The sequence below is a fragment of the Triticum urartu genome, chromosome 3A (genome assembly GCF_056163025.1).
Source record: "Triticum urartu cultivar PI428250 chromosome 3A, HENAU_Tu73, whole genome shotgun sequence".
In the NCBI taxonomy this organism is placed as follows: domain Eukaryota; kingdom Viridiplantae; phylum Streptophyta; class Magnoliopsida; order Poales; family Poaceae; genus Triticum; species Triticum urartu.
The window spans coordinates 637,746,484-637,759,485 of NC_141875.1; positions in this window are offsets into that span (position 1 = coordinate 637,746,484).

A 13,002-nucleotide genomic window follows, 5' to 3' on the forward strand; every position below is an offset into this window, starting at 1 on the left:
TTGACCGCAACATCAAAAAATGTTTGATTTTTTTCTAAGTATAAGCGGCAGGATGCACTACTGTTCATCTTGAAAGTGGATGCACAGTAAATGATGCCTGAGCCATTATTCTCTCTCTCTCATCTTGATCTTCTATCTCTAGATTGTCAGTCGGGATTGTTGTATACTTTTTTTTGGGAAAAGGGATTGTTGTATACTTAGATGGGTAAGTTGTGAAAGTGCTAGAATTGTACTCTTCGTCATATACCGATCGTAGGCAAGCCTAATTTTTTCCGTTTGGGGCATTCAAAGAGCCTTATGCTAATTCCTTACTTTTGTTGCGGTTACTTTATGCTCAAGTATATGCCATCAAAACACCCTTTTCAGTTAGATGTATGACGATTTCAAATTATAATGTGCGGGAAATAATTTGCAGTACAGGAAGCCATCAGAAAACATACTATGACAAATTCAGCATAATATTCTATTTTTACAACAAAACCTTTATAGCTAAGAGTTCCGCAGCACCGCGCCGGGTATCATCTAGTATATAAAAATACTGAGCGAAGAAAGTTCCAGAGGGGGGCCACACCCTGGCCACGAGGGTGGGGGGCGCGCCCTACCTCCCTGAGCCGATATCGAAAAATTGTGATTGAATTGTTACTTTAGCATAAGAAATCATATGACAATATGTATATGGGTTGTTCTAAGAATGATTATGATGCCCTCGTGTCCGTATTTTATTTTATCGACACCTCTATCTCTAAACATGTGGACATATTTTTTGATATCGGTTTCCGCTTGAGGACAAGCGAGGTCTAATCTTGGGGGAGTTGATACGTCCATTTTGCATCATACTTTTATATCGATATTTATTGCATTATGAGCTGTTATTACACATTATGTCACAATACTTATGCCTATTCTCTTTTATTTTACAAGGTTTGCACGAAGAGGAAAAATGCCGGCAGCTGGAATTCTGGACTGGAAAAGGAGCAAATATTAGAGACATATTCTGCACAGCTCCAAAAATCCTGAAACTTCACGGAAGTTATTTCCAGAATATATAAAAAATACTGAGCGAAAAAGTTCCAGAGGGAGGCCACACCCTGGCCACGAGGGTGGGGGCGTGCCCTACCCCCCTGGGCGCGCCCCCTGCCTTGTGGGCCCCCTGGTGGCCCTCCGATGCCCATCTTATGCTATATGAGGTCTTTCGTCCGAGAAAAAATCATAAGAAAGCTCACAGGACGAAACTCCGCCGCCACGAGGCGGAACCAATCTAGGGCTTCGACGGAGCTGTTCTGCCGAGGAAACTTCTCTCCGAGAGGGGGAAATCATCACCAACGATCCTCTCATAGGGAGGGAGTCAATCTCCATCAACATCTTCACCAGCACCATCTCATCTCAAACCCTAGTTCATCTCTTGTATCCAATCTTTGTATCCAAACCTCAGATTGGTACCTGTGGGTTGCTAGTATTGCTGATTACTCCTTGTAGTTGATGCTAGTTGGTTTACTTGGTGGAAGATCATATGTTCAGATCCATTATGCATATTAATATCCCTCTGATTATGAACGTGAATATGCTTTGTGAGTAGTTACGTTTGTTCCTGAGGACATGGAAAAAGTCTTGCTATAAGTAGTCATGTGAATTTGGTATTCGTTCGATATTTTGATGAGATGTATCTTGTCTCTCATCTAGTGGTGTCATGTGAACGTCGACTACATGGCACTTCACCATTGTTTGGGCCTAGAGGGAGGCATTGGAAAGTAATAAGTAGATGATGGGTTGCTAGAGTGACAGAAGCTTAAACCCTAGTTTATGCGTTGCTTCGTAAGGGGCTGATTTGGATCCATATGTTTCATGCTATGGTTAGGTTTACCTTAATACTTTTGTTGTAGTTGCGGATGCTTGCAATAGAGGTTAATCATAAGTGGGATGCTTGTCCAAGTAAGGGCAGTACCCAAGCACCGGTCCACCCACATACCAGATTATCAAAGTACCGAACGCGAATCATATGATGGAGGTTGATGGGATAGAAGGCTGGATTTAGTGCGTAGGTTGATGGAGGTCAATCTGTCTAATAAGTCACAAATGTATTCCAATGAAAACTTTCAGTTTCAGGCGTGTTCTCAGTTAAATCTATATATGTGGACTTCATTAATAATGGACGAATCCCTAGTCTATTCATCTATGGAAAATTAAGGTGCCTTAAAAAATGTGTTTTGCGCATAAGGAAGTGATTCTGCCCAAGGGTGGAGCGGCAATGTTTGCATAATTCATCTAATTTCACCATGAAATGCGTGCCCAGACAATTCACATTCAACTTCAAACATGACTTGGTTGAGTATCGTGGACTCACATAGGAAACCAATAGTTCTGTCTTCTCATTTTCTTTCAATTTATTTGCTACAATTTTAGTTCCATTTGGTTGTAAACCATGTGATTTATTTATTTATTTAGATGTAAACTATGTGACCTATTTTGATGTAGACTATGTGACTTATTTGTTCATTTCAATCAAGATTGTATGGCCAAAATGATAAATTAATTAAAAAACAGCTAGGGAGGGCTAAATGGACCGCCCCATTGTATGCACTGCCCATGGAATGACGGATATGGGGTAGACGTATGTGCATTTGGTCACCTAAACGGACAAAAGAAGAACATACTTTGTGTTTGTTTGAGTCAACCCGTTGGAGTTGCCCTGACGACCGCTTGCTTTTTTCCCACGAAGATCCAAATGTTTAGCTTATTATAAATCTCAACTGGTGGTCCCTTGGAATAGTATCTCTCCTTTTCCTTGGTTGGCAGCCATTGTGATTCTCGTTTTCTCCACAAGAGAGAGCATGAAAAACGGGAGAGCTTTCTGGAGAATGTGTGTGTTTGTGCCTTTTGCGTCAGGGCCGGCTCTATGTTTTTCGGGGCCCTTGGTCAAGTTGAAAAAAGGGCCCTTATAGATAATATATATGTACGCATATCCAATCATATTTTGTTATTCTGAGACATATAACATATAAAAAATTGATAATCACGCAGACTATGTCATATCAGGAAAGAAAGACTAACAAAGTAGAAAAATATTAAATATGAGAAACAATATTTCCCTGCTAGTTTGATTACCTTAAATAGATCCAAATTCTAATTCATAGACAATAATGCTTCAATTCTTCACGAAATCCTAAAGTTTTTTTTTGTTTCCTTTTCGCAGCACCGGACTTGGGTTTCGTCATTGTAACACCTAAATCCTAAAGCTGCAAAAAAATCAATAGATCAATACGACTAGAAAGATGATGAAACTGAAAAAATAAATACGTTTATGCCAAGAAAGCAAGAAAATCAACCGTACCAAGAAAATCAAGACGGGAATCACGGAATCAAGGATTAAAGGGCATTACAGCAGCCGGCGGCCGGCCGGCCGGGCATCCGTGCGAGTCTTCGAGAGACAGAGAGAGCAGTAGGCGGAGGCCGACGAGCCCCCGAGGCGACCAGGACCAGACGCAGATGCCGAGATGCGATTCAATCGATCGAATCGATCGATGTAGTATGCCAGGCGTCGTGCCTTTTCCTCTCCCATAGTTGGGCTGGGCCTGTACTGATTCATTTTTTTCAGCAACATAGATGTATAGTCTTATATGTATCTGATGATGCCCCCCCCCCCCCCCCCCCCCAGACCGGGGCCCTTGGCCCAGGCCAAGGTGGCCTACCCCCAGAGCCGACCCTGTTTGCGTGTGTACAAATTTTTTTTTGCGGGGGAAACTTTGGGAGCTTCATTCAACGATGTGCACAATTTATTTACAGTAGGTTGTACTACATGCCTACCTGTGATGGCGATATTGCATCAAATCCTTCAAAAGTATACATGTGATACTGGGTGAGTAGTAAAATTTGTCTTTTGGTGTTATTTATTGGTCTCACGTGCCGTGCATTGTTGAACGACAAGTTTGCTGTTCAATTCGAGCCTTCACATTCACATCAATTTCTCTTATTATTGACGACCTTACCTAACTCTTTACCAATGGTTGACTGGGTTTGTTTGTTTTTGTTGACATAGTAGTATGTACTCCTATGTACTATCTACGGTGGGTGCTACCACTTTTCTATATACTCCTCCTGTTTCAAAATAGATGACCTAACTTTATACTAAAGTTAGTATAAAGTTGAGTCATCTAATTTGACGTAAGTTAGTAATCTGAGGAACAACCCCACCAGTTGGATTAGTCTTCTCATTTTATCACGTCCCCTGAAATTTCCTCGGCTCCCTGACCGGCGTGCGCCTACAAGTTGTGACCGTTGATCCGTCCAGTTGTTCACGGTTTTAAACTTGAACTAGTTATAATAATATACTCCTATATCGTTGCCATTCGGCGTGACTTCGACGTAGCAGCACGCAAATTCAACCAAAATAATGCGATTTCTAATCTCAACTTGTGTGACTAGTGGGACGGTCTCGTTCCACAAGTAGCTGTATTTTGCCGTGGAAATATGGAACAGCTAGCCTGCTGTGCTATTGTATGCCCTTGAACTTGCCCGCTCAATGGTCCAACGGACGTCACGCAGCCTCTACGCGTGTGCATCACTGTGACCCCGTAAGCGACGAACGACAAATAATGCACAATACCGATGGTATATACTCTATCCGTTCCTAAATATTTGTCTTTATAGAGATTTCAACAAGTGACTACATACGAAACAAAATGAGTGAATCTACACTCTAAAATATGTCTATATATATCTATATGTAATAGTCCATTTGAAATGTCTAAAAAGACAAATATTTAGAAACGGAGGGAGTACAACTGTATTTCAAACAGAAAGAGCAATACAATTAAGTGGAGATGTACACGAACGATGACTTGGTAGTCACACGGTGTTAGCCCTCAGCGACGTGCGAACCACATTTTTGTCTCAAAACTACGCATGTATACGCCAGTCTAGCTAGTCTAGGTACACATTTTTGCATTCTGGTCTCTAGAAAACACTAACATCTATACGTGGCATATTTGGCATGGATAAGGTGGAGCGGTGCGACATATGTATACGCCAGTATAGTGGGCAGTGGATATGTATGACGGGGACGTGTACATATCTAAATACTTAACGCAGAAGGAACCAAGGGGTACGTACGTGTTGTTTACCGGTTCCAATGTTCCATACACCATTGCAGCAGCCGGGGAGATGAGATGACCGATCAGACTATGCATTTTCGTCATCCATCTCATCATCTGCACCGTTCGTCCACCATGATTTGCCAGGTTGGCGCAGCCGTCTCAGATATCTATTGTTGCTCCGTCATTTTTTGGCTGACGTCGAACCTTATGTTACGTGCTCAACGCAGCTAATAAGACATCTACTCCCTGCGCCTTCTTTCTTTAATCAGATTATTATAACGTGCATTCGGTAATTAATCATAGCGGCTCAAGGCTAATGCTCCCTTCTAGGAAGCTTGGGACAGTGGTGCCTTGTGAAGCACGAAGAACAAACGCTAAACAAGGCTGACGCCGGCCGCCAGAAAGGGAAGAAAGAAAATAAGATGAGAATGCCTTTTCCTACGAAGAGATCAGCGGCGATGTACACGCTTGGAGAAAAGGCTTTTGTCATTGGCCACTACTAGAAGGACGAGGTTGGCAACGAAGGCAAGCCACCGTGAGGTTGCCGCGGCCGCGCGAACGGACGGCACGTCGTCTGGGCTCCGGACCGTGTGCGCCGTGCGCCCTACTCCGGCACAAACTCCTTTCCCCCCTGCATTGCCTGCAGAGTCACTGCGTGCGTATGTATCGCCGTTGACGCAAGGAAGACACGCGCCGCGGCGCACGCTGCTATAATCTGAAACCGGACGACGCCGGGTTTGCTGCAGATTGACGCCCTGGCTCTGCTGGGAGTGTTACCGACCTATCAGCTGCTATTTGACCTTTTCTTTTCGAAAACACGCTTCTGTCTGTTTCACTAGACTCAGCTGTTTTCCATTCCTCTGGAGCGTCTGACGAGCGGGTTGCCTTCACATGAATCCCGTCGCATGTTTGCGCGTTTTTCTCTGTCTGAAAAACGATCCAAATCCTTGTTTTACGGAAAAGATTATAAAGGTTCATCGAGAGTACAAAGCATTTTAAACATAATAAAAATCACATTGACATTCCGAGACCACTGAACGACCACTATTGCCTTCAAAACGAGCCGCCGACGCGTCGCTGTCGCCCCTCCCCTACCGGACCCGGCTTGACATTTCTTTTTCAAAAAAAGTGCATTTTGATGCAAGAATCGCCTTTCCTTGATACCGAACATAATGCATAAGAGGGTCCATAAAGAACTATAGGGTTTTCCGAGAAAAACCAAGGTACATTATCCCAAAATGGTCCATCTTCCTAAAAAAGTGGATTCGTTCCAGAAAAGTTCCAAGATGGAAATGGTAAGCAAGAAGATATATTGTTTACGAAGAAACAAAAAAAAAATCATATTCTGATACATAAGAGTTATATAGAAATCAAAATAGTCTTTTATTTTCTTTTTGAAAAAAATGGATTTCATTGAAGTAATAAAACTAAAACTATTCCATTTCGAATAGTAGTTGACAAAGAATCACAATAAATGCAAAGACGGGGTACACTCTTTCTAATATTTTAGATAGAAGAAAGAATTTTGCTGATTTATTTATTGCTATATGCAATTTATGGAATTGATACACCATTTAATTGATATCATTTAGCATAATGAAATGCAACATATGCATCCATCTTTTGGCTCGAGAATTTCATGGGATAGAGATATGGTATAAGAAATAGACTATTAGTCTGAAGACAAACTCAAAGAAGAAATGCCGCCATTCGCCTGAGCGCCGTAACTACGAGGACTAAAAAAACCTAACCTAAATTACTAACCGGAATGGAGACACCGGGATTCTCCTTCCCGCCACCAGACGCCGGAGTCGTGGACAGATGGGAGGTGAATCCATGGGCTCATCGGTGGAGTTTGGATGAAAAAAAGACCCTAGCCGCCTAGGGTTAGGGGGAGAGGGGGGGGGGGGGGGGAGGGAGGAGACCGCAAAGCTCCCGAAGCATAGTAAAAATTACGTCTGGGACATGTACCATCGAACGACCACCACCAATAGAACGAGCCGCCGACCCGTCGCTGTCGTCGCCATCCTATCGGAGTCAGCCTACCGATGACAGTTGAGAAGTCTTCGTACATGTGCCCCTAAGGATCAACACTCCAGAGTCACAGTCGTCGCCATTGAACCTTGAATCGACATGAAGCACATGACACCAAATATTGTCGCACGTCGAGAAACTCTAGCCTCACCACACCAAGCAGACGACATGAATAATCTGAACATTCTTGGATTAATCTGTATGTGTCGACACTATCGGCTATATTTTTCTTCCTCTTATTACATCTTAGACTTTGCAAGAGTATTCGTCTTTTATAATAATCTCGTAAGAGACACAGAATATTGTAAATTTTGTCAACGGTGTGTTCTCAAGGCAGCTGCTTTTTCTAGATGACTAAGAGAGCCTTGTTCAGCACGTAGCGCACCTAAGTGCATTTTCAACACCGACCCATATATATTACAAAAAAACTCTGCAAAAACATTTGGAAAATATTGAACAGGTATTTGAAAATGTAATCAAGCATTCAAAAAAAGTTGAATAAGTATTTGAAAAATTCTGAACAAGTATTTGAACTTTTTAATGTTGCATTCAGAGAAATGTTGAACAAGTATTTGAAAAATGTTGATCAAGCGTTCAAAAAAATGTTGAACAAGCATTAAAAAAATATTGAACAAGTATTTGAAGAAATGTTGAACAAGTATTTGAAAAATGTTAATCAAGCGTTCGAAAAATGTTAATCAAGCGTTCGAAAAATATTGAACATGTAACAAGAATTTTAAAAAATGTTAATCAAGCATTTGAAAAATGTTGAACAAGTATTTTAAAAATGTTGCACAAGTATTTTAAAAAATGTTGACCATGTATATAAAAAAAGTTAAATAAGTGTTTGAAATATATTGAACAAGTATTTGAAAAGTTTTGAACAAGTATTTGGAAAAAGGTTGATCATGTATATAAGAATGTAGAATGAAAAACAAAAAGAAACAAAGCAAAAGCAAAAAATGAAAACCGAAAAAGAATAACAAAAAATGGCGAAGAAAAAAGAAACCAAAACAAGAAAATAAGAAAAAATAAAATAGAAAAATAAAACGAAAAAACATTGAAAAACAAGAAAGAAAAAAATCAAAGAAAAAAAGGAAAAATGTGTAAAAGCCGACTCATTCCATTCTAATAGGTCATGCCTTACCAACTGTACATGAACTCGAGCTCAGTTCAGTGCTTAGCAACGCCGCCAGGCGACGAGGAGATCGCAGGATTGATCTGCCCGGCCTCATACTGTAGTGCTCGACGCGAGACTTAATCTGTAGCATTGCTTAATGCGATAAATAACTGTCACGTATACTTCGTTTGTAGTGAGGTGACGTGGGAGGACTGCTGGCTCTTTAACACAGATGTTTTTATTACTTTATTTATATTTCAAAATGTAAAAACATTTTCCTTGATGTTATAAAAATGCATTTAGCTTTCATATAATGTAGAGAAAATGTTTGCGTTGTTCAAAAATTGCTGATAGCACTAAAACAAATGTATGCAACATTTTGAAATTGTTCACGTGTTTCAAGAATTTGTGAGATTTTTTTAAAATCACGCATTTGAAAAAATATTAGAGACATTTTTTAAAAAAATTATCCACTGTAAAAAGGTTCAAATATTTCAAAAAATGTTTTGAACCATTCGAAAAAATGCACGTGAGGCTTTTAGAAAATGTTCATGCATTTTAAATATATGTTAATGACATTTAAGAAAATGTTTATACAATGTAAAACATGTGCGCATAGTTTAAGCAAATGTTTCATGCCATTAAACAAAATTCAATGTGTAATTGAACAATGTGTAAAATGTATTAAAAATATATTTGAAAACATGTATTTAAAAATATATGTCATATATTTTTAAAAAAATTCAGTGTATCAAAAAAATGCTATCCATGAATTAGAAAAATGAGTGAAGATAATCACTATTATGTGGGCTATTTGGCATTCTCGTAATTGTCTGAAGCATGGCGAAGATGAAAGGGGTTCTACCACTACAATCAGATTAACAAAGGAGGCGCTTGCTCCCCTTCATATTCCTCGGAAGACCCCCGCTGTCTTGTCGGGTTTCGACTGGTGGACCCCTGATCCGGGTATTATCAAGATCACCACCGACGGGGCATTATTTTTTTTACTGATGGCCGGGGTGGTGAGGGAGGTGTTGCACACTCGTCTTCGGCCATGCTTGGTGCTTGGTCCAAACCATACTTGGGTATGTCTGACCCACTGATAGCTGAAATCTTTTCATTGCACGATGGTGTTTGTTTCACAATGTTTTGAGGATTCACGTAGGTGACAAAGGAGGTAGACTGCCTGTAGTTGGTGACACTCTAGAACACTCGTCACATTTCTCGTTCACTTGTGGCTCCTATCTCTATCATGTTAGAAATAGAGCACTATTTTTTTAATATATTCAACATGTAAATATGTCAGCAAACCTACGAGCTCATCTTTCTGCTAAGCACGCTCCCACATTGAATGAGACCGAAAGCTAGCTTGATGAAACTCCCAACTTTCTAGCGACTAGCCTCCTAGCTGATTGTCCGGGAAATGCCTTTGTCTGAATAAAGCTTTTTGATTTGCCTACAAAAAATATGAGAAAAAGCACAATGTGTATTGAAAAAAGTAGGCATGTGTTTAAAATAGAAAAACAAAGAAAACCCACGAAAATAGAAGAAAGAAACAAAGAATACCATAGAAAAAAGAAAGCAAACAACAAAAAACCGATTAAAATAGTGAAAACCGATAAGAACAAATATATAGAGACAGGGCGGGGGGATTCATGCCAGAGGCAACGACAGTATTGGACCGGCCCACTAGCCTCACACTGAGATGTGTAAAATGGGAAAACAGGGGCAGAACAATTGTATTTGATATTTTATTTTATAAAAATAATGAAGACAAGTCCACTCCTTTATGAATCCCAAGGACATGCTGATTGCCATTTCTTACCTCGATTGCAGACAATTAACATCCTTAGGTCCCTTTACTACAAACTGGAACTTAGGGACAATTAACATCATTTATTGAAGACCATCATACTCTATGTTAGGCAAATATTTCGGGATTTTTCATTATTAATTTCTCTCTCTATATATATATGAATTATAAACCAACATTAATTTATCCGATCTTGTGAAAACAGTAATGAACACGATATATTATTGTCACATGGGTTATGATGTCAGCTATGAACCCTCAAATTTTAAATAGTTGGTGGAGCAAGTGCGTCAAAATTTGCATTATTGATTGAAGAATGGAATATAGGGTATGTTGTCGACTATGATCATTACTAGGAGAAATAAAAATGATTGGGACTGAGGAGGGGCCTGGGAGTAGTTGGGAACGGTTTCTAGCGCTCGTTGAGGCTTCTTCGGGTTGTTCCCAAGCAGCGGACGATGTCCCTACACCCAGTGCTTGTCTCCACCGCACGCGACCCCCTTTGCGAGTCACAACTCCTCTACCGACGGTCGTCGTCGGCTAATCCACTAGAAGTCGGGGGAGAGGGCGGGGTCGAGACTGGAGAGGCCGCAGTCCTGCTGCTGCGCTGCCGCTCTGGGCACGCCGCCGCTGCTTTGCCCTTGTCGCCTCCACCGTCAATGCATTTTTTTTCTTTTCTTTTTTGACCTGTCGATTGAGAGATATAGGATCCGAGAGAGCATTTTCTAGAGGAGGTTTATAAAGAGAGGAGTTGTGAAGTGGTGTATGCTTCAGGAAGGCTTTTGTATTCGTAAAACAAAGAAACGCCCCTTAGATCCACGTAACCCTGCAGGTAAATCATCACAAAGCAGTAAAAGCATCAAAAAAAGGAAAGATACACGTAACCCTGCAGGTAAATCATCACAAAGCAGTAAAAGCATCAAAAAAAGGAAAGATAGCGCGCATCCACAACTTGGTGTCTGCTTCCCGCCCCACACCAGTAGCGCTCGGTGCAGATTGTTGTGGATCCAGGGAGGTCTGAGAGAGGTAGCATGTGGTAGGGAGAGGTCGAGTTGGCACATGGGCGGCGAACATTGTCCCCATCACCAGCCCCAACGTGAACCCGACCGGCCCCAGGGTGTATCTCATCGCCTGCACTGCCGTGTGCGCGTAGTACTACGCCAGACCGATGGATGCGCAGGACAAGAGGTAAGGCACCAGCACCACACCAACAAGCAAATTGAGGATAGCGCGCGTTGAGGGAGTCATGCGCCCAAAGAGCGTGGCGGAGGCCACGACTCCGTGGCCATGGTGTGGATGTCAACGATGGCGTGCGATGAGAGGTCAGAAGTTTCAGTGTGGTGGATGGACGGAGAGTATCCCTCCATGTATTGATGTATACATGCCTCCATTCCACCCAGAGTGGAGCCTGGTGCAGCTCGGTGAGAGCCGGACGATGGCTGTGGCGTGGAGCCTGACGTTGGTGGAGAACACGAAAGGGGTTGTGCGCAGAGGAGATCTCGGCCGACTCCATGGGTGACAGGCACATATAGGATGCCGACGACAGTGATGTGAGGATGGCCGTTGCGATGAGTGTAGGGATGCTGAGCATGACGATACGCGGCGTAAGAATTAGTGCATCAGTGGGGAAGAAGCAGGGCTAAGGTGGAGCCTTTTTATTGGCATGCACAACATTGGAGCGGCTTGGACTTCACCAGAGCCTTGCAAATAATACGAGACCACATAGAACTTGTGGTGACAACCGAGCATGTCCACGATCTGATCAAAGAAAGACATGTCAACAAAAAGAAAGAATAACAAAACCAGAGAGCACCACATATACATATAACAGTGAACCAACCAAACCGTTGGACAACAAAAAATGACAGCAAACTACCATGTAAAGCCATGAACAAACCGATGGTAAAATGTAACACGCGTCCATATGTTAGAAATCATGTATAAGATCATCTACAACCGAACCCCATGCCCGCCCCAAACGCCTGGACGAGTTGCCCGATGGAAAAACGCCACCCAACCGTGCTCCCCATAGGCGGGCCAAATGCCCGACTGACCGACACTCGCCGTATCCGGGGCTGATACGGGGAGGCCCGGACATGCCCGGGCATGCCCGCCATGTAGGACTGGCCGATAGGGCCCATGCAGGGATGTGAAGAGACCACTGGTCCAACGGGCGCCTCCTCCGTTTCACGCCGCGTGGCGGCGCTTCGGCGTGCCGCCCGAGGGAGGAAGCTGGCTATTTAAGCCGAACAGCGGCAACAGAATCCTAGCCCGCCCCATTTCTTCCACTTTCTTCTCTTCGCCGCCGGCACTTCCACTTTCGTCCACCGCTTGCGATGCCGAGGCACTGGATCACCACCTACGCCATGCTTACTCCGAAGCGGAGTGTGTAGCTGCTGGAGCAGATCCAGGTGAGGCGGGCTACTCGTTTGGCTGTCGTCCTTCTTCCGGATTTGCAGGAGCCGTTGGAGCAGGAGCAGGCGGGGGAGGAGGAGGAGGGGGAGTAGCCGACGGAAGCAGAGCCCATGGAGGAGGAGGCGACGGAGCCAGAGGAGAAGGCGTTGCCGGTTGCGAGCTTCACCATGACAGATGCGGAGGTAGAGTACGAGGCTGCCCAAACGTAGAGATGCCGGAGCAGACTGCCATCCTCGAGTCCATCCAGGACAAGGCTTACGTCAAGGCGAACTGGTAGTTCATCCTGCAAGAACTGACGGCGACGGAGGTGCTGCTCGCCGAACTGGACGCGAAGGCAGAGGCGGAGTAGGTGCCAAAGCTTCCACAGACGGAGGTGCTTTTACACTTGCCCATCTACCCATTGCCGGACACGGAGATTGCCGAGATCACCGACGCTAAGTAGTTTGACCTATGTACGTAGTACATAGGTTTTTATTTGCATGGGTATTATGGATCTGAGGTATGATTTGAGTTTCATGGTTTTGGAGGAC